The 26211-nt window shown below is 38.2% G+C and overlaps 1 long non-coding RNA gene across 2 annotated transcripts in view; it reads right to left on the reverse strand.

The window, feature by feature from the left end:
• Nucleotides 1–26211, reverse strand: part of LOC116784981 — a 179860-nt gene that overhangs the window by 133969 nt on the left and 19680 nt on the right. The window contains exons 1-5 of one of the 2 annotated variants that reach the window (XR_004356333.1): nt 15233–15281; nt 13858–13943; nt 5562–5634; nt 5346–5456; nt 5045–5104 (exon numbers count right to left, since the gene is read on the reverse strand). This is a non-coding gene — a long non-coding RNA (uncharacterized LOC116784981). Of the gene's footprint in view, nt 1–5044; nt 5105–5345; nt 5457–5561; nt 5635–13857; nt 13944–15232; nt 15282–26211 lie in introns of those variants that run through there. The other variant, XR_004356332.1, reaches the window with a different exon arrangement.

Below are 26211 nucleotides of genomic sequence, written 5' to 3' on the forward strand. Positions count from 1 at the left end.
CTAAAATGGAGGAGTTCCTTCAACCAAAACAACCCCAAATTGTTCTTGTAGGTTCATGAAATCAAAGTATTAAACATATACACCTATATTTTACTATGGCCATTGCATGGTAAATAGATTAATGACTGTTAATGCTGAAACTATTACGGCAAACTAGGTTGTGGGGTTTTTTTAAAGGATAATATATTTGAAAAGCTTAAGAGCAATCAGAGGCCACTCTTCTTTTTCAGCATCCATCTTTTCCAATCATCTTTTCAAAAAAGCACAAAATACAGTAGCAAGAGAAATTTGAACTTATTTGAACCACTGCATAATAAACAAATAAATAAATAAATTTATGAAACTTAAGACCAGGAAAGACTGCTTGATAAAGCAATCTGAATGCCTCCATATGATAACCTATCAAATTTCCTCTGGATTCACTTATACTTTGCTCCTATCATTGTATCTGGTTGACACTCTGTTTGGCTAAAGTATGTCTCCCAGCCAGCCCTCCAGCTGAGAGACAGTTGAGATATTTATTGAGGCACAACATATGTATGTAGAACAAATTAGCCACTAAAGGACTTTAGACACTCACAGAAACAAGGGTAACTAGCCATTGGCTACAATCTAAAACCTTAAAAAAGCTCCCTCTGCAATTATGCATATCCATTCTGGACACAAAATTGTCAGTTTTCCCTGCAATAGTTGAAAAGCTATGTTTTTTCAGATCTTCTAGGATTAGTTAGGACATCCCAATTATGCTGTCCTAGCCATGCTGCCAAACCCACCTGACACTGAAGGACTATTTCTTCTCATGTCCAGCTGTTCAGTCAGGCACAGCTTTACCAAGCTTTCAACTGTCCCACTAGATTTAAGTTTCTACAGTGCCCAACATCCCAAAACACTTGAAATCTGGAGGGGGAAAAATGGAATAGCTGTTCTCAACTGAGGAAAAAAAAAAAATCTTATTTTAAGCAGTGTGCTAGATCAACTGCAAGGAGAAGAACATTGAAGTTTAGCTTAGAAATGACCTACAATAATAAGAAGTATCCTAGAATTTCCTCCATGGATTGCCTTTTATTCCACTGAGTGAATCTAGCTTACTGAGTTCAGATTTTACAGAAATAGATCAGGTAGGGAAGCAGCAGTATATGTGCTTACTTGTCTATACACTCTATCATGAACTGAAGTACATCAAGCTCTCTGGGGAAGAGGAAGTGTCTCTTTGGTCCTCAAAAATGGATTTCTAATATTGTAAAATTATACTAGTAATATGACTTGTAATGACAGAAAAATGTAGAAACATTAGAGTGTAATTTTTTTAATACTTTGACATAATATATCCCAGATCAGGAGATGGATTCAGATTGGTGCTATGGTTATCACTACTTCTCAGGAGTTCTTTGTAATGGTATTTGTGCAACTATAGACTATAGCTCTTAAAGATAGAAAAGACGACATAGAATATTTCATATTATCTTCTCTGTAGTACAACCATATAATTTCACCCAGCTGTGTCTCCACTGTTTGCTGAAGCATACCATCCACTCTCAGTTTGCAGACTTCAAGAAATGGTAAGCTCACTGTTCCTCTTCATAATTTGTTCCAGTGGCTGATAATTTCTTTCTTAGCCACTGAGGAGTGTTACACTAATCTAGGTGGCAACCAAAAAATACTGGCAATAACACTGCCTGTTTAAATGATGATATTTGAGATGATATCCTTCTCACCGGGTCTGTTCACCATAAAAGCAACAAGGCTTTAAGATTTTATTCTTTTTTTAAGCAACCACTACTTTTGTGAACTCTTTGCATTTGTTTCTCATCATTTGTATTTCTAGAAGCTTATAAAATTTGGAGGCAAATCCATGTTCTGGTTTCCATCTCCATAGGCCACAATGCTTTCAAACAATGACTGATACTTTCTTCTGCAGCTTTCTGTGATTTCCATGCAGCTCTTTTTCAGGATAGAATGGAAGCCTTCTTCTCACAATGAAATTATTCCCATACGGACTCATAGCAGAAAAGGCATGAGAAGTCCTGCACATGCACAAAAAAGGAACACATTTCCAGATAAAATAATAGTCTGCATTTTTGCAGACCTTTCCATTGGACATGCATTCATCATCAGATATTAAATATTATAAAAGTTATTTTTACTAAGGTTCTGCTTGATCATCAGATTTAGCTACTGCAGTTCAAGGGGTGATAAAAACTGTTACATATGACTGACAAACAGACCCTGCAGTGCACCCAAATTTGACAAGTACATTGCCAGCAGCATTCTTGGAGATCTCTCTCCCTGGAAAAGGGTTAGGATATGGAAAGAGTGCATTGCACAAAGGCTGACTGCTACCATATATTAAAACCAGGTGGTCTTAATGGGTGGGCTACAACGCTCTTATCTGCCCTCCCTCTGTAAATCTGTACTTACTTTGAAGCTTTACCCGTACAAGTTCTGAGTCCTTTATTAGAAGCTGAGGCTCAGCAGCACAGAGGATTAACCTTATTGTCTCACTCGTGACCAGACCTGTCTGAAGGTCCTTTTCCTTCTGTTAGAGGTGGTTATTAACGCAGAAGCCCCATGGAGGATAATTCCCAGAATACATCCATACATGGCAATGGACCACAGTGCAGTGACTCCTGAGAAAACCTGACAGCTGAGATAGTCCTGCAGCACTATGCAGAGAAGCTACTAAGGTCCCAAAAGAGACTAAATTATGTTTTTATGGCCCTGCACCCAACCAATCAGCCCTAGCTCTAGTACAGAGTCAACTTGATACAGCTCTACCTATTCCATGTCCATATCACCATCACTACAGCAACTCCATAACAGTGACCCGTAGCCAGGAACTACCCACTGCAGTGGACTGTTACAGCAGTCAACACTTCAGAAATTAATGTACAATAAAGCTGTAAAGAAACCAAGAATGTACTTTTCCATTTCGTGTCTGTTACACTGACTGAGTGGGAAGCCTAAGTTTGATTGATTTGATCAAACTAAGCAATTCAAGCATCTTCTCCCTAATTTTAGGCCAAAGAAAATTGCAGCAATGCAGAAGCAACTGATAAATCAAAAGCAGAAAAATAGAAATTAAAGCTCAGTTCTGGCCTTTCATCTTTATTACCCTTCTTTATGTGCATATGGTAGGTGTTCAATTCTTTCCAAGTCCGTATGATATTCCCTTGTGCTTCAGAAGCAGTAGGGCTGTAGTTGTCTATAAAAAGGCAACTTAACAGTTTCATGTGACTGAGAGTTAAATGTGTTATTTGTTACCAGCTGGTTCAAGGATAGCTTGGGCTTTAAGCGATCAAACTGACTTTAAAACACTCGCGCATGAGGTGAATTCACATATAGAGAAAATTCTGTTGCAATATTTTATTTCGGAATTATGCCATAAGACTTTTTTTTCTAAAACAATATTAAAACCAGAACCTATAACACAGCAAATGCAGACTGCATTTTTTGGAAAGCTGATACCAAACATAACAGTAAATGAACCCTTCTCAAAGGTTGAAGTTGCTTTCATATAAAACATTTTCTGCCAGGAAATGGAAGTGGAATGTTGAACTAAGCATTTAACTTGAAAGAATTCATAGCACAGACTCCAATGGTTGCATTATCCTTTAAAAGAAAAAAAAGCAAAATGTTTTTATGAGTATATATAGCTCTAGTTTCATAAAAAGAGTATTATGGTGATGAGGCAAAATGAATCCCAGTATTTTGGGTGCTCCTTTTAATCTTCTAACAGCTCCTTCCCTGTCCATTAACCATTCTAAGGCAAGCTTTCACAGTATGGTTAAATTCATCTAACAGTTCTGCTCCCTTCACTTCTCTCTGCATCCTTTTTGCCTTGACATACAGGCCTATTCCTTCCCTTCTACTTTCTCTGATTTTCACATGGCTCCTTGGTAAACCCAACTGGATTACTAAACCAAGAGAAAACTATTCATGTTTTTATTTCGCTGAATTGGTTTTCTACCAGCTGGCAAGGTGAGCCATCTCTATGGGTGATACAGAAATCAGAGCTGATGCAGAACAATGGCTGAGAACAGCACTCCTATTTGGGAGACCTCAAACCCTTAAAGCACCCATTTTAAATAATGGGATTGCCTCTTAAAAAATACACTTAACTATTTGAGGTGGTGGACCTCTTGCAATAGATTCTGCAAAAAAACTAATGAATGAAAGTAGTCCTACCAAACAGATTTACCACTTACAGAGACAACAAGCTTAATGGCAAATATGCACCACACAGGATACCATTCTCAGGAGCAGACATTCCTGGATGAGGGCAGTGACCTCATGACACATCTTTGTAGTAAGCAATCAGAGAGTGTCTCATTTCTGGGCACAATCTTCTGCTTCAGGGGGGAAATAAAAAAATGCCAACTTTAAACAGTATCCTTGTACCTTGATTTTGATTCTATGATCATTCAGGGAGGGAGAAAGCAACTCAAATGAGCTTGACATGTTGAGCTACTACTGATTTGCCAGATTCCAGTGTCCTCAAGTGTGACACAGCATTATTATTCAGTGTCCTGCATTTAAAATCAGAAGTGATTTAAGCTGGCTCTCTGCCATACCACTTGATGACATGTAGACACCATGTAAATAATGCATAGCTCTGTGACCACATACTTTCATGCCACATGCTGAGAGAAACAGACAACACCTGCTATTATTATTAGCCACATCTTAGGTATCTTGGAAACGTGCAAAAGTAACATCAAAATTACTTCAAACATATTGTAGGCTCCAGCTCCAAACTGCTTCATTAATACTCAAAAGGAACCTGTGCATCCACTGCGGTTAAAAATTTACATCTCACATCCTTTAAAAGCCACCCTTCTAAGAATGTTTATAAATAACCAATACAAGAATTTCCACTGACAAGACTTTTCTCTGCACAGTCTGGAGTGAAAAAGTTGCCATTTTAGAAGAAAGCAAAATCCAGTTCTAGACGGCAAAATTCTAAATAATTAATATCAGACACTGCTCCCTACTAACAGTAGCCAGTCTACTTCTACTCTTCTGATATGTCAAAACGTAAACGTACCAATGCCACCAGGATGTGATCATCAAACCAAAGTGAAATTGTGGTTTTCACTGGGGAACACTGTAAAACAAAAATAGGACACCTAATATGCTACTTAGTTCTTACATGACAGTCTTGTATCATCTAAGCGTCATACAACCTCAGTCATATTGAGAGCAGACAGCAATATATGCTGCTTTTCACGGGGCATTTAACAAGATTAAAAGTGTCTTATATCACTGGTACCCAACCATCATTACATACACACTCCCTTCTAATCCTCTGATTGTCAAGTACAGAAAGGTGTTGATTATATTTTTACCTTTCCATGGTGCACAACAATAGAATACTTGTTCTTCTTCATTTCACTGAGCCTACGCTGTCAGAGCGGGACTGTGATATGCATTCTTCCTCTGAAGACACATAGGAGTGACTGTTAAATCAGGAGAGACAACAGAATAGAACAAACAATGAAACACAGAAATCAAGTCTTTATAGTTTAGAAATTAGGATGAGTGTGTTGTTGCAGCGAACTCACCTCAATCCTCACTCCGTGGCCAATATTAGGGAATTGCACCTAATGTAGTTCTCTTGACTTTAGAGTTGAAAGTCTGAAATAAAAGAAAATCTGGTTCGAAACCACTGAAGTGTGCAAGTAGATCATAATTTCTCAGGGGGAAAATAGATACACAGATCAAAATTCCTCACCCAAATAAATTCCTTTAGAAACTTTGTAAGACAGTAAACATAAAAAGGAAAGGGAGTTCTTTTTTTTCTTTTTTTTCCTTTTTTTCCAGCATCTATGAGACAGTCAGAGCACACAGAAAACTGGTTTATTTCTGCTCAAGGATGAATACATTGGACAATATTCTGTACTTGTCCACATTGCTCAAAAGGATCAGCATTTTGAGAGTCCCAAACCAAGACCAATTTTCTGTTTTCTCCATTAAGAAGACCAGGAATCTTGTGGTCTCTTTTCAAAGGAATGTCTTTGTCCAGAATCTTGCCTCAGAGATTTATTTTCACTATGTTATTTAGAACAGAACACTGGAATGACTTCCTAATTTCTTTAGCAAATCTGTTCTTAATCTACTTTATTCCAAGCATTTTATAGACAGTTTCTTACATGATGTTCTGAAGTTCTGTAATTACACACATGCTGGTCAAACTTTCTCTTGACCAGAAAAGACTTACAGTAATTCTATTAAATGGAAAGGAAAAGTTCAGGGAATAGAGTAGGTTGGCTGAGAAGATAACTTACTGCTTTAGATGTGATTTCTGTTCTAACAGTTGCTATGGGTAATGTAGTTGCCCCTCACAGAGAAGTGACAAAGCCGGTCTTGTAGAAGTTTTGCACAGGTTTGTTTGGTTTTTTTTTTTGCCTGGGGTTTGGATTTCACAAGGCTAACTAGATTGCCCTTGTCTAGGAAATGCGGGGGGTGAAGCCAGATGGTGTCTGTCTGTAAACTGCAAAGAGTGAAAACTGGGGAAGGATAGTGGTTGAAAAACAGGGAATAAAACCCACTGAATTAGATGAGTGGGTAAAGTACAAAAAGTTAACAAGAAGTCATGAAGTGACATGACAAAGGTAACAAAGGTTGCTTTTCACAGGCAAAGGTGAGTATTTTGAGGGTAATATCAAATGGATTTGGATCTTTTTTCTAGAGTCCATTCAAAGCTTCCTTCAGCAAGGTTTTCTCTCTTCCTCCTCAATGGAAGTCTTATAAGAATTCTATTAGCTACAGAAAATTCCTCTAAATTCTCGTTGCTAGATATATACCTGTATATGCAAGAATAAAGAAATTATTTCAAACAAGTCCAGTACTAGATGAATAGCAAGTAAAAATAGCACAATTTGCATATTCTTACTAAGAGCTAGCTCAGCAATCAGCAACACTGCCTGAACAGTCAACTATAAAAGTTCCCATTTTGTGGTAACCTGATTTGACTGTTTCCTCTACCAAAATGTCCTATTTCAGTGACTTAAAATGTATGGGTAAGTCCCATATTTTGTGCAGTTGAAAGTGCATATACACTGAAAATCTGGGTAAATGTTAGCTACTGAGAGCAGTAATGAGCCTCTTCAGAGGAAACGGTGCACTCTTCCTGTCGTCATGGTGGAGGAGGAAAGAACAAGGAAAATAGAGACTCTGCCACATTCAAAATAAAGATCTTTCGATGGTAAGACTTTCTCGTGTTTTATCTGATGTCCATATTTACAAACTTGAGCACATGTGGTTTCACAGAAATGTTCAAAAGGGAAGATAGAGGCGATAAGCAGCACATGCATGACCTGCTTCCTGTGTTTGTTGAGAAGGGTGTGCTGGGTGCCAGGCCAGGCTGGTAGGGCAGCAGTGAGAGCTGTGGTACTATCAGAGCTGTGGCAAGAAGCTGGGCATAAGGGCACAAAATGCACACATGTACATAAACCCAGTCGGAGTCCAGTGGCAGTTATGTCCTTGCTATTAAGTTGTGTCATTTGCAGAGCAGCATGGTTTTTTATACACATTAATGTTTACTACTCTATCCTTATGGTATTTTGAACATTTTCTGTGATAAAGAGTGTTAGATTTTTTAAATTTTCTACTGTCGACTTTAGTTTTCACATCTAAAAAGCACGCACAGTTCCACACAGAGGTGTAATCTCTGCTTGATTGTTTACCATTCCAGTGCTATACCCTTACTTATCTGTTCTCTTTGGCTAATGTGGCTTGATGATTTCACTCTGTGTTTTCCCTTTTCAATTGCATACATCAGATAGAAGATATTCATACTTCCCTTCCATCATGTGACACATTTGCATAATGCAGAGTGATAATGTGGCAGACTTATTTTTGCAAAGAATTAGCCTTGATCTACTCTCTACCATGTCTTAGAAACTAGCACTAATTTCTACAGTACAAATTAGGGAATTCAAGATATGGATGGCTTGAAAATACTAAATTCTATGTGTTAAATTTCCTTAAAAATTCAGTGTTCGATCTGAAAATTCATTTGTTATTTAAGGGTAATTCCATTTCTGAAATAGCCTCTTTAAAATTGTATCTGCTTCATCTCTGTGCTAGCCTGGTCTCTCTGATATGACTGATGCTTTGGAAGGCATTGCCGTGAAAGGACGCTATGTTTGCAGCAGTGTACTTAAAAGCTAATGGTCATCCATCTTCCCTTGTACAGCATGTGCTGGGATAAACAATGGGGAAATCAGAGGCTTATGGAGGCTTCATGGAAAAGAGGTGAATCAGAGTTTCACTGAACACTTTTTGAGGTTGCTAGGCTGCAATTTTAAAGGTGTTCAGTGTTGCAGATAAATGTATACTTAGCTTTCTGTAAAGAGCTTAGATACCTTAACTCCACTTACTTCAGCTCAAGGTGACTGCTTTTAGACTCCTCAAAACTGCAATAGGCAACTACTTGAATGTTAATATACCCTTCAAAATCTGAGCCCCAGGCCTTGATAACCAGTAGTCTTAGCCTGCCAGCTCAATTCAGTCTTGAACTCTCTACTGTATGAGTGTTGCCTGCCTACCCACTAGAAGTAGGTCATTACCGCCGATCTGAACAGTAACTCAGAAGTAATGAATGGGAAATATCTCTCTTGGCCTATATTTGTTGTTGTTGTGACATAGAGATAAAAAGCTAACCATACCTTTATAACCTTATTACCCTAACCCTGCAGTCTTACCATCCTTCATACCTCTAATTAAGTATGCGAAAAATAAATATCTTACTGACAGTCTTTCCTCAGGCTTGGTATGAGTGATCTGACAATACCCAGAATATTCCTATGAAAAAAGATGTTGTGCAACAATTTTTCATTCAAAGATTTTTTTTTAATTGTAAATATATATTTTTTAGTTTTAAAAAATATTGCAACATCTGAGCTAGGATCAATGTGTCTGAAACTACAGCAAAACCTACACGATCTGGTTGCAATACATAAAATTTCAAAAAATTTGCTAGCAATATTTTTTTAAAAGGCAGAAGAATTTGTGCTTTTAAGATTATATCAGTGAAAGATCTAGCAAGCAAAAATGTTTTTCTTTTCCGTTCCAACCAAATCATACACTATTTGGGGTAGAAATTTGGCAGGCAACTCTACACTGTGACTGGACTGATTTCTTTATCCTTTTCTGATAGATGGATGTCTAGCCGAGCTCTGAATATCTTCAGTGGTGCTGATTCCACAGATTCATTTGGCAGCTGGTTTCCTTGGCTATGAGTTCTTATGTTTATAAACTTTCCCCTGATTTATAATTCTAATTTTTCCCTCACAATGCTTAAAGTTGCTTCTTTATTGTTTGCTTGCTTGCTTGCTTGCATTCTTAAGTAAAGAGAAAAATCCAATATTTTCTCTTTTTCTTTTACTTCTTATTGTAGAAAATAAGAGGCCATTCTAAACCTCCTAGAATTAACACAATTGAAGTAATCTCAATTCAGCAGCATACCATGGGCCTTATTTTGCAAGCCTACCATCACTTTTCTCACAGAGCTCAAGATTTAGACAACTTTTTAAAAACAAATATCTAAAACCAACTACAGTACTTCAGGACATGACCATAAATGACCATAAAAAAGACTAAAGTTTTCACTTCTCATTATATATATTTCCAAGGATTATGTTGTATAAATTGTTACACTAGCTGATTGTGTGGACCTTTCATCCTGCTAGAAAATTTAAGAGTTTGCAGAGCTGAAAAATATCATTGCTGTGAAGAGAATTACATTGATTTTTGAGACAACAGTTGGAGAGACTAATTCTAATCAACAAAGAAATTAAATAGTAGATCAGCATCACTGTTAATCCCACTGAATTGGGAGGCTGGTGTCTCTGTAACCACTACAGTAAAGTCAAGGAAGGAGAGATTTATTTTAGAGAGAGTAAAGACAAAGTAAGAAAAAGAACAGCAGGCTGTGAATTACTACTTTTGAAAATGAGATACTTTTAGGAGCTGATGGGGGGCCCAAAAGTGGCTTAAATATTTTGGGAATCTTTTCTGCATTAGAAAACTACAGCAGATTGTTAGCCAAGCAGCTCCAAGCTGCATCAATCATTAACAGTTCGTGGCTTTGGACCCTGGGATAAAGGAGGCTGAACTGCATCCTGAATGCAGAGAAAAGTGAAGTGATCTAAGTCCTCCAAACAATTCCCACCTGCTAGCAGTTTCTTCCACAGTATGTGCAGAGTTTTGTACATTCCCTCCCAAGGTGCCTAGTCATGGTCCTTGGCGCAGTATAGTACATCTTTTCTGGATAAATTCCATTAGGTGCATTAGAACACAGAAGCCTTTTGGTAAAACTAGCTGTGGGTTGGATTTTCACAAAATCATCATTAAATCAAAAGTAGTAAGTATCTGATAGCTTTTGGCAAGTCCTCTAAACACCTGTTTATCCCGTCTTTGAACAACTCACTGCAAGTGACTGGTCATTGCGGCTTCATGGGTCAGACAACAGGATGCACGAACACACAAGGAAAGATGGATCAGGATAGTATGACTCTGGGAGTCTTTTCTATTAACAGGATCAGCACTTAGTTCCAACTGTGTTTGCTCAAGCTTTCAGGCACATCACATTCTCATATGACTACTGGGAGCTGTACCAGAGTCTGTTCCATGCAAACATTAATCTAATTTGCCAAGGCATTCTCACACTACTAACCTGGCAAGAATCTTTCTAGTTACCATGTAATCATTTACATTTTGTCAGTAGTTACACACTACCAAATGTACCAAGACCATTCAAATATTTTTGACCATTTCTCTAGTTCAGTTCCAACCACGTAAAGTAACTCAGCCAAATCCAATTATAAAAGAACTGCTTCATCTGGCCATTCATCCCTTGTAGTGACAATTAAATAAGTTGTTTTAGAGTAGGAGTGTTATGACCACTAAGCAGAAAACTCACAACTATCTCAGAACTGACCTTGTTTGCCTTTTAGCCACTATGCCATTTCCTCTGAGCTGGGAGCCCTTTAACTCCTGTATATGCATCTGGATCAGCATGTTCAAGGAACACTTAGTTCTTCTTTTCATTGTAGGACTGTCACTTTTAGAACATGAGAAATGTGGTTCCGTTTTTAAATAAAGGAAGTCTGAGTAATTCTGTGAAGCCACAAAGACCAAACTCTGTATACACACTTATTCCAACACCTTACATCATTTCAGGCTTTGAAGTTCTGATGTCCAAAATAACATTACTAAAATGATAGCAATTTTAAGCTGCCAAGTCCATCTAGGAGAATTGCTTTCCTGAGACTGAGGACAAAATTTCCCAAATCAGAATACTGCACTTGCAAGTTTTCTTGAGAAAACAACAATATGTTGTGTCTCCATCTGTCTACTCAATAATTTGCTGCTAAGCATTACTACAAACCACTTGGCAACATTGCTTCCATGTTGAAGAGCCACTAGATACCATCTGACATTGCGAAAAGTTTGGACCTACTGGGATACCTATTTTTGCATTTAGATTTGCACCTGCCAGTGGATCATAACTGTAGGATACCACATACCTATGTTTGCTACCTGGAACATGTGACCGCAGTCCTTGAAAGAAGCAGACAGAAAAGCCTGCTCTCTGACTGAACCATCCTCTCAGGCATAACTGCATTAATGTGCAGCCTAGAGGAATGCCACCTTGAAATCATTCCTACATAAAATACTTGTGTGGCCATTACAACAGCTGGCACTGCAGCAGAAGACCTCACGCTTCTGGGCTGCTGCTGCTGCCTGTTACCATTCAGGTAGTATCAGGTTCAGCCAGTACCAAAACATTGAAGCACAGGCTTCAATGGAAACAAAAGTTAATCACAGTGACCTTAAGGAAGCAACTAAGGACTATCTGCATAGAGGTGGCCAAACCTCTGGCAGTACAAGCTATCCCCCTGAGCCTTGCAAAGCAACAATATATTCACTCCGTGCCTTAGAAAGCCAACAGACGTATGGGAGATCCAGGATCAAATAGCAGCAGAAGATAATCAGCTCACCACCAGCACATAGATATGTAAATGCTGAACCTGTCAGGTCCTGGGACAATCTGTCAGCATCCATTGCAGCAGCAGACATGGGTGCTAGTACACCATGCTGTTCCTCGCTTTCTGAGCAGGACACCTTGCTGGGAGGCTTAAAGTGCTCTTAGATGGGATAGCCAAACTTCAAGTCCTACTGAGTCACAGCCTACAGACTCGCTCCTACTTCGATATCACATTTAAGGGCAATGACAGTTCTAAGGTCAGAATCCCCTATTAAGCAAAGGGAATACTCTCAGTGCTTTTTGAGGTTCAGGAAGACAGGACCTTGCCACCTTTACACCAAGCCAGTTAAATATGGTGGCATTTCAGGTATGAGCAGCTTTTTTGATATGATTTGAGCATGACAGTATGTATGTTTTTAGGTGGGTGAAAGAAAAACAATTGAGCCAATTAATTAATTTCCTGAATGCTGCCTAGTACGGCTCAGAAGAATCAAATTCTAATTTGAATGAAGTGTCAGGGAGACTAGAAGCCTTGTTAATACAAATACCTACATAAAGTCAATAATGTAAATGAAATAAATTGCCGACAATACTTTCAATTCACAAAGAACTTCATAGATGTGATTTTAAGAGAACCTAACTCTGACCATTTAAGTTTATGGTAAAACTTTCACTGACAACTGCAAAAGCAGGCTGAGATATCACAGAAACTTCTTTTAAAGAATTTTTTAACTTTCACCTCACTGCTTTAAAGCATTTTGCAAGCACATCCACCTCAGAGGTTTTATATATCTGGTAAAGATAAAACATATGACAAAGAAATAACTTGTTCTAAGCCACAGAAGAAATCTGTATCTGAGCTAAAAATTGGACTCAGAACTGATATCCTGTTCTTCTTTGTGGCATGGGAAAATCTTCTCACTGAGTTTTCAAGACCACAGGACAGAAATGTTACTATCTATGAGTTAAAGTTGTTTGACTTGTTTATGAAGAAGTGACCATGATGATACTTGTAGCTCTACAGTTTTCCTTATTACAAAATGGAATACAATTCTTATTTTAAAGCATCCCTTCCAGCTTAGTTAGGCTGAATTTTAAGTGTTTAATGCATTTTAAGTATAGATCATAGAAACTGTAAAAAATCTAACTTGTTTAACCAAACCTTTCAGCTGTAATGTTCAAATATTGAAGGAAAAAAGATCAATAGACACAATAGAATCACAGAGAAAACACTTCAAGTTTCCTTACTATTTTATACTAAAGAAATCAGAAAGATGAACAGATTCTTCTCCTTGAAATGCTTAATATTCTCTCTGAAAATAAACAAAACTTTTATAACTACATGGGTGATTTTCAGCATGTGACATCTGATAAATGTCAGTTCTTGGGGAAATGATGAAACAGTGTATAAAATAATAATTAAAAAAACAAACAAAAAAACCCAGAGAAAAACAAAGATAAAAAAAAAAAAACAAAACAGAATAACAACAGACAGTGAAGAAATGGCATTGAGGCAGACTTCAGGAAATATATTTTCTTTTCCAGTGTTACATTCCACGATATTTTTAAATCACAGATATTGAAAACAGATTCCCATACAATTTTTAATCAGTTACAGTAGCCACCAGGGTTAGTGGTTCCTAACATGTGGCAAAAAATATAATACTTCTAACTCAAGCCATGTTATGCTGGTATTTGAACAGCATTCCTCATGTTATTGTTACAATTCCATTAGCTTCATGGCATTTGATTCTTTCTGAATGTAAGAAAAGAGTATCTCCCTTTCTGATGTTTACAGTAAGCAGTATAATCATAATAACCATGGTACTTTTCATCCCAGTATCTCAAAATACTTTGATTCTTACCCCTGATTTTGGAGATGGAGAAACTCTTAACTCAGAATCATGAGATGTCTCTCTGGAGTCAGCCACCAATAAGGTCACCATAAGGCCTAGAATGGAAAAATCACCAAAAAGTAGCACTTCACAAACTTTATAGAGCCCACCTGGTGTAACACATGGAAGACTTATAATTAGAATTATAAGTCGCCATCACCTCCCCATGATTTCACAGTGGTGCTGCTCACATGCATCTCCAGGGCACCATTACTTCCTCACCCTGTAGCTGGGATCCCAACTCAACAGATAGTGAGTACATAGCTCTGTAATCCCCTTAGAGGTGACAGTATCTGGGGGGGATTCTGAAGAGGGGTAACTGTCCCCCACAGAGGCCAGGGAGAAGGATGTGCCCCTGGAAAGCTGATGCTGTGGTCCTTTCGCTGTCACTGGAGACTGTGCCCCTGGAGAGAAAGGGGCACAGCAATGCTAAATCTGATGTGGATGCTCCCACACACAAGCCATGGCCCACCATATCTCATATGTGGAACATGCCAGTCCACAGCCCTGTGACTTGCATCAGATTCAGATATTAGGAATCCACATGCGTTGGGGCAGCATGTTAACTCTTATAAAAAGAAACTAAAAAAGGTATTTCTCATTTATGAGACATTAATAGTTATTTAATGGAACTTACTGTTTATACAAAACACGTTAAAATAAATCATATTAAAAAAACCTACACGGTTTCATAAGCACCTTGAGTCCAATATTTAATATTTTAAAACTCATTAAACACTTCATTTAACAATGGAGTAACTAGAACATTGAAATAAAAGCTAGAAAAAGAGACCCGAACTATTCATTGAATGGTAACAGAAAGAGATTCTGAAAGAGATCCTGAAAAGCTTGCTGCAAAGCTAAATCAATGTTTTTATCAGAAGCCATTCCTAGTTAGCTATTACAAAACAAAACATAGCTACATATAGAACTTCAAAACCAGAATTCCTGTCATTAACACAGAATATTTCAGAAGAAGCTCCAAATTCTTTAAGAGGTGTCATTTACAAAACTGGATGGGTTTTCTGTTCTCCGTTGACAGTGCTAAGAGTACCAAGTGGTAAATTACATACTTACCCAAAAATTCGGTTTAGGGATGACTAAACATGATTATAAAACTTGACAGGAAAGGTGGTGATAGGTGAAAGACATAAAATCTGGAAAAGCTGGATAATAATATTTCGATATCAACATCCTACTTTTACACACACACACACACACACATATAAAAAACAAACTAGCTGACTTGAGTTTTTAATTTAATTTGAAGTCAACTTTCTTGGCTTTTTTCAACAATATCACTTTCCCTTACATTCCCTGAGGCTAGAGGTAGGAAAAAACCCACCTGATCAACAGTAGGGAAAGGCTCATTCCAGGACACACAGGGTTGGTTATCTGTCTCCTGCATGAAATACAGTACAACAATGGCTAACAAAATATTGCTGACTTATCTGATGTAAATGCTATAGGCAAGTTAGATATTTTAATACAACCTTCTTACTTGACAGCAGTTATTAATCCACTTCAGATGCAAATTTGACTTTTCTTAAGCCAGAACAGGAGTTCCTGGAGAGCATGATATGTACCTGGATTGAAAGTTATCAGTTTTACTTATATTAAAAATATATTTGTAATTGAAATGTTAGATTTAATATTAAACTTTTTATTAAGATGATCTGCTAATTGCCAAACTTCACCATCATAGTCAAAAATAGAATGACAAGAATTTGGTGTTTCTTTTTCATGTATTATCCAGGAAATTTACAGAAATGAAACTAACCCAAAACTAATGGTGCCCATTGCCCTTCCAAGCTCAGTGCATTTGTTTTCTTGCAAGGACGTCAGCCGTATATTTAGCACCAGGGTGGAAAAAGAGGAGGTTAGACTAAAAGACTCATATTACATATTGCAGGTCTCATATTCCCACTCTTGTGACACTCCTGGATTCACGGCCTGCTCATTTCATGGTTTCTTTTGAAACATTTTGACAGACAATTTCTTGTCTGCCTAAAATTCAAAACCAGTTTTAGTAAGATATACTAGATGCACAGAGGAAGCCTTTCCCAGAAAATGATGTCATTTTTGCAAAAGAAAGTGCAGGGGCAGGAGGTTTTTTTGCTTGTTTCTTTTGAAGTCCCAACAAGCAGATGAAGTAGCAAATGAAAGAGGAATTAACATACAATAAATGTGATTATCTCTGTTGCATACATTCAACTTAATTGAAATACAGAGTTAGTCTGTATGAGATCAGGTGAGGCCTTAGACACACAGAGAGTTAAATATAGAGATGCTGTTGAGCTACAAAAAGATGAGCTACTGCTGCTGACCACAGAAAGCAAATTACAATTAAGTACACATCTTTCTGGGAAGTTTGCCAAGGAAACACCAGGGACAGGAGGCCATTACTGCTGGTTTGCCCATGCTAGGGAAAAATGGAGATCTAGTTGCTCTAACTCTTACCAACAGAGCAATTGCACTCAGAGTACAAAGCAATTCACTGCTAACAAGACAAATCGGGAAACGAGCTCTGAGAAAGAGCTGAAAGTACAGAAGCAGAAATGCTTCAGCTCTGCCTGTGTTACTAACTTAGCACTGCAGCAACTGCACCACTGCTGGCTGTTGCTGTAGCATGGTGTTATTTTTTGGACAAAACCAGTTTCACAGACCCTAAAGACAGAAAAGCATAAACAAAATTTTTAGATGTGCAGTTCATTTACAGTAGAAGAAACCAGGAATGTTGAAGAAGAAAAAAATGTTTGAGCAGCCTTTTGCTTTTGATAAGAGGGTGCCAAGAAGAACTGCAACCATGGAGGTAGAGTGATAACAGTAGAACATAATCAAGAACATTCATATAGAGCTGAATTTCCTCAGCAGGCAAAGGAAAGGGACAAGTGACAACTCTGGCCACAGCGTAGACCATAATGTGAAAAAGATGAAAAGCATCTCAGCCTACCACTCCTTGTATTGGACTCAGTATTGAGATTTATTCTACTAGGGGCTACAAATTGAGAGAACAGTGAAGAACACTCGTAAAAGCTAATGGGAGTAAGAAGTCGGCATGTCCTACATTATTTCGCTATTTCTTTGTTTCCTTACAGAGGAACTGTCTGATCCAGCACGAAACAGACTATTCTGACTTTCCATTCAGGTCAAGATAGCTTTAGAGCTTTTCTACAGGTCTTTGCTGGTAATATATGGTACTAGCATTTCTGTAATTGAGATTCAGAGGAAATGTGGCTGTCACTGCAGCCGGAGGATGGTCAGCAACGTTGACGTATTCCTTCCGTTTCAACTGTGGTGGCACCTAAGCAGAGGTGAACTCTTTGGCACCAATCTCTCACGTACCCTGGCAAGCAACTTATCTCTGCAAATGCATTCCTGACTGGGTAGTTTTGTTCTGGGTCCCCTCTCTACTGTCCAGGTTGTTACCAGATCTCTCTTCTATAATTTCTCATTATCTTTTCAATAAAAGAAAAGTTACCATAAGTTAGACTCCCCTCTACACAATTCTTGAGTATATCTTTATGTCTGGATCAAAGAGCCTTTACTTTATTATTTTTTTTCTGCATGAGAAAAACCCCTTTTGGTGTGAAAAGAAAACACGGGGAGTTTCATCTTGTGTGATTTCCTGAGATCCTCAGTGAGCAAAGATCATTTATATTACTGTCTCTCACCATGTCTCAGCCTTTCACAGGGCTGGGCATCCAGGCTATATCTAACTATGGCTAATCCATAAACCTCCACAAGGAACAAAACAATACAGATGCAAAATTCCAATTTCAAGTATCATATTTCTATGTAAGTCCTCATTTTTCATTTTGCAGTGATGAGTTGGACCTATGGGTCTTTTCTTGAGAGATTTCCCTTTCCAGTTCCACCCTCCACCAGAACACTGGAGGTAGAACTTCACAGGGGTCTCTGGTGCAATGAAAGCAATGTTACAGGCATGCTACAGAAGCCAAACTCACTCATTCATTAGTCCAAAATCTTCCTTTAACTCAAATACTGTTTCATAGTGAAAAAAAAAGTTTAGGACCCAGAATTTACTTAACAACATAAACTAATATTTCCATGTGGTTTCTATGAACTCTCAATCCAGGAACAACATTCAAGCATTTAATTGCACAAAAGGCAACATCACCAACCTCTCACTCTGGGTGACCTGTATTAACAGTGAGTCTCAAATCACCTGCAAAAACAATATCATAGTGAAAAAATAATCAGCCTTAACCTTAGTGCACATTTGTCTGTGTAGTATTATCACAAAGTTAAGAAATTTGAAACATCTCATAAATAAAGAAGGCATCAAAATCATTTTGAAGTACAGAAGGAAGTGAGAGTTTCACTACTCTTTGGCAGTAACATTTTCCATGAGTTCTTTCCCAGTCTGACCATGCACAAGGCTGCAGGACTGAAGCAGAAACTGATGCAAACATGCATGTGCACGTGCATGTGTCCAAGTTTATATGCACACACATATTTCTAAGTATGTGCTAAGGAAAGAAAGGATGTAGGGAAGATTTTAAGAAAGCTTTTATGCAGGTCAAGTTTAAGGAAGTCGGGGACAACTGCTCTCAGTAAACTGATCTGAGATTAAGAAAAAAAGGAAATGGTCGCCTTTGATGAAGGAGTTTAGAATAGGTACAGCTGCATTGTGCAGGAACAGGAACTCGATAATAAAAACACTCTGATGTGGCATTTACCCCAAAACATCAGTGAGTAAAAATAAATACACATCCACAGAGCTTAGGCTTTTCTGGTGCTGTTAAAATCACTTTAGAGTATCCCAGCATCTGGGATGTGCTGGAAGTTAAGTTTCTGGTGATTATTTAGAGTTGCTGTAACCAGTTACTGGACATTTGTGTCTTTTAAGTAGTCATATGTAACGTGAGTGCAAGGCAGCATCTGTGAGCAACAAAGTTCTGCATTAGGAACCAGTTATTTAAGGAAAATTAGTGCCCTGAGCCACACACATTCTTTGTTGGGTTCATCTCTTTTTCTTGTTAAGGTTGTTTCCATGGATTGCTACTGTCCTAAAGTCACACAAACTGAAGTCCTCTTGTTCTCACTCATTTGGGCTACTTTTTTCCAGTCCAGTACAGCTGTCAGTCAGGGTGTGATCTCTTTGAGAGCAACAAATGAGTCAGATGCATAGTTCAACGGCCAGACACTTCAAGTCATAACAAGCCAGTGAAGCGAGCTAATTTTGCTTGCAAAAGAATTAGCCTTTATTAGCCACTAATACCACTTTTTCCCTGCGTAGCCCTTTAACCAGCTGCAGCTCCATTGACATCACATTTTGGAAAGATTACTAGTGGCACGTCTGGTTATGGAAAGCTTAGAGGGCTTCCTAGGCAGCTACCACTTATTAGGACATGAATGAACTTAATTTATCCAATGAGAATGAACTTAAGTTACCACACTGTAGGCATTCATATGGGATAAACCCTGTCATTCAGATGACAAATTCTGTAAGACATTTTGGTCTGTGTCTAATTTTTATCATATGTTTATCACATGTGTAGGTATGTAGGATAGGGCATGCATATTAGTAACTTAAAAAATTGAGGTCAGAGCTGATGAAGAACATGTACAGAATTGCATATATACATATATATTTTTATATATTTGCATTTATGTCATCATATTTAGCCCTGGTTTTGGAGACAATTGTTGGTACTTTGTATTTTTCTATTTTCTCTGTTTCTGTAGATTTGAGGAGGGTTAATAGCCTAGTTGCACTCATAGACTCTCACTTCACAATATTCTAAATTAATCACTAGGATTTACAAACCCTGCCTAAATCCAGTGTAATTACAATTTTTTCCTATGGAAGCATGCAGTGATACCTTACAACTTTGTGATACTGCTGTAGGTCCAAAATTACAAATTAACCTGCTGATCTAGAGAACTAGACAAAAGATCAAATCTATTTTAATCAGCTGTGGCACTCCCTACACAAGAAAACAGTAGAAGCTCTAAAGATTCTACAGTGTTTACCAGCTCAGTACAGGCAAACTCACTTGATTTCATTTCAAAGGGTTCAAAGTCCAAGTAAGGACCAAAATTATTTTTTATTCTGCATAGTGTTTAAAGAAACAAAGTCCAAGGAAGCTGCACAGGCTGCAATACTGTAAGAGAAAAGAGTAAAAAAAAACAAACAAAAAATAATAATGTATTAAACAAACCACTCACAAGTTTTTGTTAATCATAGTCTAGCTTTGAAGAAGAGGGAGAACAGCAAGTATTGTAGGTTCTCAGTTAAGCTAATTAGGTAGGGTACCCAAACCAGTCGCATTTTTTACTAACTATAACCATAAATGAGACTCACAAAGGCAACTGATGTCTAAAAGTAGCAAAAAGGCCAGGAAAGGAAAATAGGGAGATAACTTTAAGAGTTGCCTACCTCAAAAAAATCAGGGTGTGGGCCCTCACATACTGGGAACATTCTCAGTCACTGGAAGCAATAGTCCTGCTGTTTCACAAAGCACAGAATCACCATGCCTCTCCTACAGCAGCAAGAAGCCTCCCTACAGATGGACTACAGTTTCAGCCTCATGTGACCTCTCATATTTTAATTTTTTTTCTAATCTACTAAATAAGGATAATCTACTAAATAAGGAGTGGGTCCTGAAAGGATGTGTTCCTCCTGAATTATAACAGTAATAATGTACAGCAGCAATAACATGTTCTCATATAGCTAGGATGCTCGACACACTTTAAATCTAAACTGAGTAAAAAGAACAAAGAAGGTTGAATTGTCTCCGTTAATGTACCTGGTATGTTCTGTGAATCTGATGCACGGCAAGCAACATTTCTAACATCAACTTTTCATCATTTAGAAAAGTGTAAGGAAGGCCTCCCTGGGATCAAACTGGAAATTCTGATGGGCGTATTTCAGTGTGGAGCAGTTGAAACATGGAATCAAATTATGAATTAGCCTTCATGGGTAGGATGTATGAAAGCAAGCCCTTTATCATTAAAAGCATACCTGAGCAGAGGGAGCCAATCCAACCAGATTTCAGGCTGTGCCAACAGAAATAATTGTACACAATTAGGAGGGGTGTTCTCTCTCCTTCTGTCACGTGCCAGCATGGCTTTGATAAGAAAACTGTGGGTATATATCTTATCAGTGGTTGCAACAAAGAGAATTTGTCTTTTCCTCTCCTTCTGATCATGTTCTACAAAGTCTACCATAATGGATTTTCAACCTGGAAGTTATCGATGAATGCAGATGCAATCGACTTCCTTTTATGATTAGGCTGGACAAATTCCTACACAGTATATAAAATAACAGCCCTACAGACATTTATCTTGCATGGAAAGGAAAGAATCCAGCAGACTAAATCCCAACCATCCCATGGAAATGCAATTCCTCTCCCATCTTAGCAATACCAATTCTGCTCATCAGTGCCACAAGCAACCTTTGCATTTTTACTTCACTTATAACCACAGAAATACCACAGAAATGCAGAGCTGGTCTTCTAACTAGTTAATTGTTTATGCCACACAAAGTAAAGCTGAACGACGTAACTGGCAGCTCTGCTGCTCGTTACGGGTGCCACCCAGAGAAGGCAAGAAGGTGAAGAAAAAAGGTTGTGCAGGAAAAGCTGCAAGAAAATACCTACCTTACCAGTTCCCTTTGCAAACAAACAATAGCTATTAAAGGCAAAACCTGCTTTTTACAGTATACAGAAAGAAAAGAAACACTTTAGAAAGGACATCTGCTGCAGAGTAGCAGGAGAAAAGATTCCCATCAACCTCAGTGAAGCTAGCTAAGACCACCGCTGAAAAAGGAAAACAATCTTTTAGAAAAACCAAAACAGCACATAAACAAACCTAATAACATGGTTAAAACCAAGGTGAAGACAAATAACACTTCCTATCAGTGCAACACACTTGCAATTGAGGGAAGCTGTAGAGAAGGGAAGCCACTCCGATATCATGCTCACAGAAAAGGTTGATCCTGAGAATACATTTGCCATGTACTATGGTCAAAATAAGCATCATCTGCACCATGTGATGCTGCCAGGCATACTGACAGTCACTGTAAGTTTCTGGATTTGATGTACCAGGCATTGAGTTGCCATTGACCCACATGGAAAGGACAAACCTGAAAAGAGGGATTATAATTTGCACATGAAACTTGGGTTAAATTTGTAAATGCTAAAAAGCAGGCTTAGAGTTTTGCTTTTATTTCTGCTCCCCCCAACCTCCTGAGCTCTTGTGATTAAAGAGAGAAGAACAATGTCATATCTCACACAGAGTCACCATGGCATGAGACAGGGAGTCTGTGCTAAAATTTTATGGATATATCCTTCCAAATGAAATAAAAACTTCCCTAGTACTGCAGCCCTTCTGTTCCCAAGGCTTTCCCAACTTCTGGGGGTTATTGACAATTAAGGACTTATTTTACGAAATAACTGGAAAACTGCAGTGGTCTGGATCTGTCATAAACAGCCAGTCATAGTCTAAAATGGGACACTGCAGTGTTTGGCATCCAGGCAGTCTCAGAGTAGACTGGTTCTCAGCTGGGGCTGGAGCAACAAGGGGGATTTTGCAGTCCCATTATTTCCCATGCAGTCAGCTCCTGGCCATAAAAAACATGCAGTTATGCTTTAAGTAGGGATTTGCTTTGGGGAGATTGCAGTTATGTGAAATCTCTGTAGAAAGGGATCTTCCCTACCACCTCCTCCAGGAAATGAGTGTTTGAAGTTATATGTCCCAAGTCATAATAACAGAGCAGCTTGGCTATTGGTTGCAAGGACATTTGGGGGACTTATCAGATTATAAAATACTGAAGTGTGGTGATTACTCAGCAAGTGCCCTCTCCAGTCTCCACAACCATCATCTGTGGCTTACCAGACAGAAACTTCAAGTCATGAAATCAGACTGCTGACCAGTGAGCCACATGTGCTCGTCTCCAGCCAGTCAAACTGTACATCACAGCAGAGCAGGGCTGCAGCACTGGTGCCCCTTTGCTTTAAGTGAGGCAAATTGGTCAGAGATTGTTTATCAGTTCACCATGTGTTATCTTGATGTTTATACGATGCAGGCTCTTTCATAAATTGTTCAGTGAGGGGTTTTGGCAATGGTTTCATCTTACGAGGCTTCTTTTTATATCCTCTGCTGCCTTTTCCAGGCCCTATACACCCATTCCTTGCAATTATTAATAAAGTATCCCTCCCTCCAGCTGTCAGACCAAGCTTTTTAGTCTGTTTTTAAGCTATTGTCTTACTTCTAACAATTAACACTTCACAGTTTACTCTTTTTTTTTTTTCCTTGAATCCAAAGTGCATTTTTAAAGGCGCTGTAGCAGCTGACATCTTGTTCTAAAAATAGGCAATCAAAAAGCCAGAACCTATACAAATGATTCCAGGACTTTTTCTAATTCAACACAAGTATTTCTTTTACATTAAGTTTCTTCAGCAACACAAACTGTACTTCTTTGTCTTAGCATGAAAAATTTGAGGGGAAAGTTAACTCTAAGCCAACTATCCTGACAACATCCATGCTCATGCTGTCCTTTTAGAAAGCGCGTCCTCTTGCCGCTCTTGCATTGGGTGGATTCACCTACACAAAAACGGGATACATAGGTTATGCATGCTTTATAATATATATTCTGTAGCTATTACACCTCTTCCACATATGGTACAGTCAGCACTGATCTCACCACCATCTTACCAGAAGACCACATCTAAACCTTAGGTAAAGCTCTACAGCAATTAGGAGGTTAAGGAAGAGAGGTAGAGAGGCAGGGAGATGTCACCATTCAACTTTGCTTCCTTTAGCCTGGACCACAGCCAGGTACACATTCCAGGTTCCAGCACAGCAGTACCCAAATCTGCTCACCTTGATCCAACAACCAAAGATCAGACACCGAGATGATGAAGAGTGAACAAGGATTTTGATTGCATCCATTTTTTCTTCTTTTGTTTTTCTGTGTCATGTTGACACACCACACAGACAACTTAGTTTTAGAGGACACACGTTCTGCATTCCCTTCAAGGCACCCTATTCCAAAACTGCTCAGGCTTTGACCCTTAAAAAATGGAGGTGCTCAAAATAAACAATCACTTTGCATATCTTGGCCTATGTTCCAGAAGGGAACGTAGTCATGTGCACAACAACCTTCAAACTACACAAATATGAAGCATTAGAACAATAAAACTGCAACAGGCAATATGGACACAAAAAACTCAGTATGATGCAGCAGCTAAGATCACGTAGTTCTCGCTTAGCTGTTTAAATTGTAATTGATCCCTACTTGGTTTGTTAGTCCCCGCCGCGACCAGAACCCCATTGACTTTCTGCTCCTTGAAAAGCAACCCAAACCACATCTCTTATACCATGAAGTTTAAAATAAGTGCAGTCAGAGCAAAACTCTGTGTTATGTTTTACCTTACTGAATGCCTAGAATGAAGGAGTCCCAGATTTCGCTTATTCTCTGCTGCCATTTCCAACTCAGTCTTTCAGAGGTGTTGTTATCTCTGCAGTTCTGGTGTCATTTTTTATTTCAAGAGAACATAAAGCTGTTCAAAAGGTATATACTTGATTAGTTATATTCTTTTGTCTAAGCATACTCATTCACAAAATCAAAATGCATGGCCAGAAGTAACAGGAAGCATCAGTTCTTGAACAATAAAACCACTGAAAGAAAAAGTTTTACAAGCCAGCTCTGGTGAACAGACCACAATGGAAAAGCTGTTAGATTAAACTATTTTCATTGTCTAGGGTGGAAAAAGGATGAAAGAAAGAAAAAACTAATCCTTGTAAAACATTATCATAATTAGAACTGAAAACATATAGGTATTTACTCCTATAAAATACTTTGGTATTCAACATTTTTTTCCTGACCTGGGATGATTAAGTAAATATCAACTATTTTGGTTTTTTGGGGTATTTTAAAAGAATTTCCAATAAAAAATAAACCTCTGGGGTTATTTTGGGAAGACATTCCAGTTTTCAGTATTCATGAACTGAAAAATGTTGTTTCAATTTACTGGGCTCTTTTCCTATTTCATTTCTCACCAGGCCTACAGGAGTGACAGTCTGCATCCTTCATCCTCTTCTATGGGCTAATGACTGCCATAATGTACCAAGCTGTTCAAAGAGAACTATGATTCTGCTGCTTAGTGGCAAATACCAGTTGGCAAGCAATCTCAGATCAGCAAAGAGACGAGAAACAGTAGGCATGATAACTATAAATTGACTAAAGAAATGCACCACAAAAGGGAAATACACAATTTATTCAAAACTAAATAGTCTTAAAATGGAAGGCTTCATTTTCCTTTCTAAAAGAAAAATTAAAGAGCACAATGTTAAAAAAAATAATTCCCTTTCTTCTGATAACAGGTTAATTTTTCAGAAGTTGCTTTATAATGTCATCATGATGGCAGATTCCTGCCCTGTCCAGATTTGTCCTTTTCAATTCCTGCAATTTGATATTCCTGAAAAGATAATTCTGTCATCAAAATTACCTTCAACTATAAGGCAAAAAGCAGGTTAGGGCACAAATGGTAAAGAAGCTATAGCAATATTTTCTTCAGGTCTCTTCAGGAAACTATCTGTGTTAGAGTTAATATGCAAAGCTTAGGCTTCTGAAAATTTAGGCATCACAATGCTATTGCAATACAGTGAGGCAGGTCAGTTTGCTAGTTAAAACAAACAGAACCAGCCAAAACATCCGCTAACTTCTTCTACAAGCTCTGCCACTGACCTGCTGTAGTCTTGGAGAACCCATTTTGACTAAATTTGAAAGGTCTAATAGGATATATATTTTCTTCCATGAGATGCGTTAAGATGTAACTCAAGTCTATGTAACACTATAGAAATCCACAGTCAGAAACGGACTAGGAAAATTGAGAATGGAAACAAATTTGATGCTGTTCTCCAACCCTCTGTTTGATTAAATAACATACCCTTCCTCTTGCAGCTGGATTGAACGGTTCTTGCTCCATGCTGTAGGAGTTTTATCACACTGGAATTGCTTTTCTCCACCATGACTTAACATTATTTTGTTTTTAAACTTTTTTTTCAATAGAAACATAAAACAATCTCATGGGAGAAGTCTTCAAAAAAATATTCCTGTTGGGTTTTCTCAGGTATTTTCTTCATACAGACCAGATGCCGTACTTCTCAACATAACACAGGAACTGAGGAGAACAAGAGGAGGCAGCTTACACTCGCAAATGTCCACGGTTGTCTCACACAACCTGGAGGCCTGTCTAGGCTCAGGGCCACTGTCTTTTATACTCAGACAAAAATGCTACTTGAATATGGGCAAGAAACAAGTTTCACAAGCCCAAACCACAGATTGCATGC

This window comes from Chiroxiphia lanceolata, chromosome 3 (genome assembly GCF_009829145.1).
Source record: "Chiroxiphia lanceolata isolate bChiLan1 chromosome 3, bChiLan1.pri, whole genome shotgun sequence".
Taxonomy (NCBI): domain Eukaryota; kingdom Metazoa; phylum Chordata; class Aves; order Passeriformes; family Pipridae; genus Chiroxiphia; species Chiroxiphia lanceolata.